Source organism: Gorilla gorilla, chromosome 7 (genome assembly GCF_029281585.2).
Source record: "Gorilla gorilla gorilla isolate KB3781 chromosome 7, NHGRI_mGorGor1-v2.1_pri, whole genome shotgun sequence".
Taxonomy (NCBI): domain Eukaryota; kingdom Metazoa; phylum Chordata; class Mammalia; order Primates; family Hominidae; genus Gorilla; species Gorilla gorilla.
This window is the reverse complement of record NC_073231.2, coordinates 36,193,975-36,200,231: the sequence shown is the minus strand read 5'-3', so window position 1 is coordinate 36,200,231 and position 6,257 is coordinate 36,193,975. Positions and strand designations below refer to the sequence as shown.

The window sequence follows — 6,257 nt, the reverse complement described above, 5'->3', positions numbered from 1 at the left end:
TTCTTCTTATTAATTACCATCAAAGCATGCCAATGTTGGGTTTATAGTATTACATTTTTATAATCTCTCTGTCTTCAGAGCTTCCTAGAAATCCTGATACAATTTATGTAGAGTTAGAAACTACCTGGTCTAACTGGGCCAGCAGTTAATCTAAATGAAAACCAAGGGAGGGACTCTACTAGTTCTCAAACTTGGTTGCACATGGAAATCTACTGGTGAACTATAAAAAGTACTAATGCCTCAACTCCAATCTGCAGATCACATTCAAATTCTAATTGTCCCAATAATACCTTTTATAGATCAATTTATTCTGGTTCAAAATCTGGTCCAGTATCACGTACTTTATTTAGTTGTCATATCTTCTCTTTAGTCTTAAACAGTTCCAGATTTGTCTTTGCTCTCAGGATCTTGACTGTATTGAAGAGTATAATCCAATTATTTTCTAGAATGTCCTTCAATTTTATTTTTTTCCTGATGTTATCTCATGCTTGAATTTATATTACATATTTTGGGCATGAATAGAAGTGATGTTGTGTCCTTCTCAGTATATCAGAAAGCATAGAAAAATTTAAGGCACAGAAAAATGTATTTGTCCTATTTTTGGTGATGTTAACTTTGATCACTTGCTTAAGGTGGTGACTGCCAGGTTTTACCATTTTAAAGATACTTTTATTCCCCCTTGCCGTACCCTGCTCTTTGGAAGTAAATCATTAAGCATTGTCACAATCTCTATTTTACTCCCTGTATCCTTGACTTCCTGGTTGATTTTTATGAAATTTTCGTATATAAAGTTTTACTGTTTGTGCTGTAGGTTCTGTGGGTTTTGATAAATGCAGAGTCATATATTCATGACTCCAGTACCATATGGGTTAGTTCCATCACTGTAAAGAACATCCTATGTTTTCCCTAGGAAATCTTCCTTTCTAAATTCCTAAAAACCACTGATCTGATTTTTCATCCCTATATTTTTGCTTTCTCCAGAATGTCTTATGAGTGCTATATATTCAATATATAGCATTTCTACTCTCTGTTTTTCTCACTTAGCAAGATGTATTTTAGATTAATCCATGTTATTGTGTGGATGAATAGTGTTTTCCATTTCTCTGGCTGAAGACTTCTCCCATGATATATAACACGGTGTGTTTATCCATTCACTTATTGAAGGACATCTTGGTTTCTTCCAATTTTTAGTAATTATGAATAAAGCTGCCATAAACCTTCACATACAGGTTTTTGGGCTGACATAAGTTTTCAAGTAAGTTGAGTTAATATCTAGGAGCTAGTCTATGATTAATATTATTAAAAACTAGGAAACTGTCTTCCTAAGGAGCTGTATCATTTTTGCATTCCTATCAGCAGTAGAGGACAGTACCCTTGTTCCAAATCCTTAACAGAATTTTGTATTATCAGTTTGCTTTTTTCTTTTAAATATTCTGATATGTATGTAGTGGCATCTCATCGTTTTGTACTTTGCCTTTTCCTTAATGACCAATGATGTTGAACATATTTTCAAGCATATTTGCCATTTTGTATATTCCTTGGTGAAGTATTCTATATTTTCCGCATTTTTAAAATTGAGCTGTTTGTTTTCTTATTGTTGAGTTTTAAGACTTCTTCATATATTCCAGATATAAGTCCTTCATCACACATGTGATTTGCATTTTCTCCCAGTCTGTGACTTGTCATTTATTTTTGCTTTTATTATTATTTTTAGTTGACATATAATAATTGTACATATTTATGAGGTGAGTGTGATATTTTGATACATATATACAATGTGTAAAGATCAAATCAGGGTAATTAGCATATCCATCACCTCACCTCAAATATTGATCATATCTTTGTGTTGGAAACATTCAAAAATCTCCTCTTCCAGCTATTTGAAAACATATAATAACTTGTTGTTATAGTCACCGTATAGTACTCTAAAACACTAAAACTTATTTCTCCTACCTAGCTGTACTGTCCCATCCATTTACCAACCTTTGGCTATTCCCCCTTTTCCCCTATCCTTCCCTGCCTCACTAACCACTGTTCTAATCTCTACTTCACCTTAACATAAGGGGCACATGACCCATTGTGTGAGCTGTTGGAAAGCGGGTAGAGATAGGACAAAAATTTGTCTCAGAGGTCTCACCATCTTAATTTGCTCACTTCTAATGAAGAAAGTAAAAAAATGTAAATAAAGTTATCCAAAGACACCTTAAAGCTGAAAACCTGGACAGCACATTTAATGTTGTTGTTGTTGTTTGGGTAACTTCTCCTGGAATCACCTTTCTGGTTTGTCTGGTACTTTGTGCAGAGCAATGAGGTTTCCTGTGGTGGAGTCTTTCCCGGAGCTCTGGTTCTCAGTAAGGTAGGCCCATATAGTCTTCCCTCCTTTATGGTGAGGGTAATATGCATTAAGCTGAAAAGCCACCTTCCAAAAGTGAGGAAAGAATTAGATTGCTGTTTCAAAGCTGTAGAATTATCTGGAATAGTTTACAAATAGTTGCTGCAAAACAAACAAAAAAAAGTAATTACGAAGTGTAGGGCCAGGTGACATGGCTCACACTTGTAATCACGGCAGTTTGAGAGGCAAGGGGGGCAGATGGCTTGAGCTCAGGAGTTTGGGATCAGCCTGGGCAACATGGCGAGACTCTGTCTCAACAAAAATACAAAAATTAGCCAGGTATGGTGGAGCACGCCTGTAGTCTCAGCTACTTGGAAGGCTGAGGTGGGAGGATCACCTGACCATGGGAAGTTTAGGCTGCAGTGAGCAGCGATTGCAACCCTGCACTGCAGTCTAGGCATTTCAGTGAGACCCTGTCTCAAAAAACAAACAAACAGACAAAACCACCACCACCAACAAAAAACAACAACAAAAAAAGAAAAACCAAAGTGTTTACATCACAACATGCTATTAAAGACATCTTGCATTGTGCTTGTATTCCGTTCAGTGTTGTTCCTATAGGTGCTTAGCTTCTAATGCCGCTGGAATCTCTGGAACTAGGCAGAGACAGTTTGGTGAAAAAGACACAGATGGGTGGAGGGGTGGTGAAAGGAGAAAGCAGCCTTCCAGTTAAAGATCAGCCCTCAGTTTCAATGTCAGCTTGGGGAAGCCTGGCCTCCAAAGGAGTCAGCGGCAGAGGGAAGAGCAGTGGCAGGGTTGGACCAGGGTGCTCCACATCTCCTTCAAGCAGAGTCTAGTCCAGCATCCTTTGTATACAGAGGTGCTTCTCTTTGGTGCATTTCAGTTTATCTCCCAAATCATCAATTGTCTTTTCCAGCTTGGCTGCTCATTTCTCAGCAAAACCTGCATGAACTGCTGGCTCCTTGAGTTTATCAGTAAGAATCTTGATCAGTTCCTCTTATTTGGCTTCTTTTTGAGAGTGCTTTTCTTCGGCAACACACAGGTATTTCAGGTTCTGGTCCATCATTCTGATTGGCTCATCCACCTTTAGGCAACAGGACTGTGCCAGCTCAGCTCCTTTCTCTGTGGATTCCAAGTCTCCTTCCATAATTACCAATATACAAACCACTTCTTCACACTTCCTATCTGCCTTTTCTTCAATATGCTTAGCTTCTTTGAGTTGGATTTCCCGGAGTTCCATCTTTCCTTCATCTTCTTTTCTTCCTCTTTCTGTTTTTCTTTCTTCCCTCTCTCTCTCTCTGTCTCTCTTTTTTTTTTTTTTTTTTTTTTTTTTTTTTGAGATAGGGTCTCATTTCAATGCCTAGGTTGGAGAGCAGTGGCATGATCTCAGCCTACTGCAGCCTCAACTTCCTCTGCTGAGGTGACCCACTGACCTCAGCCTCCCAAGTAGCTTGGACTACAAGCATGTGCCACAAGGACAACAATTTTTTTTTTTTTTTGGTATTTTTTAATAGAGATGGGGGTTTCCCATGTTGCCTGGGCTGGCCTCGAACTCCTGGGCTCAAGTGATCTGCTGGCCTTGGCCTTCCAAAGTGCTGTGATTACAGGTGTGAGCCACCATGCCTTGCCTTTCCTTCATCTTTTAATGCCAAGTTTTCAATAACTTTTATATCTTTCTTACTTTTTTTTTTTTTTTTTTTTGAGATGGAGTTTCTCTCTTGTTGTCCAGGCTGGAGTACAATGGCTTGATCTCAGCTCACCACAACCTCCACCTCCCGGATTCAAGTGATTCTCCTGGCTCAGACTCCCAAGTAGCTGGGATTACAGGCATGTGCCACTATACCTGGCTAACTTTGTATATTTAGTAGAGACGGAGATACTCCAGGTTGGTCAGGCTGGTCTCGAACCCCTGACCTCAGGTGATCTGCCCACCTCGGCCTCCCAAAGTGTTGGGATTACAGGCATCCCATACATATGGGCACTGTGCCTGGCCTATACCTTTCTTACTCTTATCAGAAGCTTTTCCCACTTCTTCCAGCTTTTGCAGGGCAGTGGCCACAAACTCCTGAGTGTGATCCTGCTCATCTTCAACCAGTTGGACCCTAAGGTTCAAGGAGGCTTCTCAGCCTCAGCCTATTCCTGGGACTGCCTTTCTCCCTACACTTCTCACTGGAAGCACTTGGCTCTCTCCTCAGCGTCATCGGCCTGTTGCTGCAGAGCCGGGGTCTCCAGCTTTATCGCTTTGATGGTGGTGGTCCCAGCCATGGTGACTATCCAGCTGCTGCTCACACTTCCATTCCTGCCTCTTCCTTATCAGTGGTGTTGGGCATTTATGTATTCTTTTGAGAGATGTTTATTAAGCTCATTTTCCCATTTTTAAATCAGTATTTGTTTTTCTGTTTGTTTTTGTTTTTTTTTTGAGCAGTGTCTTATTTTCAGGCACTACAAGATGCTCCAGGATCATCTTGTGTATTTCCTGTCCCAGATTTCTACAATGATCTCTGGTTCCTTTTATTAAAGAATAGTGTTAGAAATCAAGATCTGGGTGCTGTGTAGTTGACTCACTTTTTCTTTTTTTCTTAAGAGTTGGAGGTCTTGCTATGTTGCCTGGAATGGTATCAAAATCCTGGGCTCAAGAAGTCCTCCTGCTTCAGCCTCCCAAGTGGCTGGGACGCAAGTGCCACCATGCTCAGCTTAACTACTCCCCTTGTGAAAATCTTAGCTCTATTCATTTCTCAAGCACTGAGAATTTCTGATCGTATGTATTGTTTCAGGTTATGCTGTGCCCACCCCTCAAATGTTGATTTTCTAAAAATCCACAATCCCTGTGCTGTTCATTCTACATGCTATTTGAAGGAGTTTATCTATTTTCTTGTCTTACTTTACCGCCTGAAGCTGCTGGCTCCCAAATCTGTTCCTTGATCCTGACTCTTACCCTGAAGTAAAGACTCCAACTGCCTGATGAGCATAAATAATTGAATTCCACAGGTGCCTTAACCCAGACATTCCAAAATTGAATCCACCATCTTTCTCTTACTAAATCAGCTACTCCTGTTTTCCTAATCTCCATTAATACCACTACTGTCTACCCAGCCAACTCACCAGTCATCAAAGTCATTCTAGTCTCTTCTACATCTCTCATTCTCCCTCCTACACAATAATCAAGTCCTGTTCATTCTACTTCCTGAGATGTTCAAAGGAACTTCTTCCTATTATTTCTACAACTTTTTAACTCCAGTCTAGTTTCACTCTTTATCAGCTGTCACTTGAGCTGTTCGAATTTTCACTGTCTACAACTTTGCCTCCTCAAAACTGTCCTCTAACCTGAGGTCGTAATGATTTGTTGTAAGTACTCTTCAGACTCTATCATTCCTCTACATAGTACACATAATCTATATCATCAGACAGTTTTTTTAAAAAAGTAAAAGCCAAAGAGTCAGTGTTCTTTTCATTATTGTTGTTCAAGTGCTTGGCAAAAGTCTGACACACAATAGAAGTGCACATAAATAAAACATCTTGAACACACCAATATTCTCAATTTTTATTAGCACTCTGGCACATTCTGGAGCAACAAAAGTCTTCAGAAGAGATCTCTCAAGGCCTCTCAACACTACCAAAAAATGGATTTTAAAGGAATCATTAATGTGGAAAGCATCATGGTTACCATGACAGAAGAGTGATTATAGAATCAATATAATAGCACTTTAAGGAAAACCTAATGATCAAAATGTAATATTGTTTATTTATGCAGCTGTTCTTAATTGCTGTGTAGTCAGGCTTTGATATAATACACTTTTCGAGGTTACAGACAATTTGCTACTACTTACAAAGACTTGAAATATATATGTGATTTACAAGTTTAATAAATTATTTTCTAACATATCCATAAAACAGTGTCTGTTTG

General features: G+C 39.2%; 1 pseudogene; it reads right to left on the bottom strand.

Moving 5' to 3' along the window:
- Positions 1–3,068: 3,068 nt before the first annotated feature.
- LOC101125227 (tropomyosin alpha-3 chain-like) lies at positions 3,069–4,618 on the bottom strand (annotated as a pseudogene).
- Positions 4,619–6,257: the final 1,639 nt, after the last annotated feature.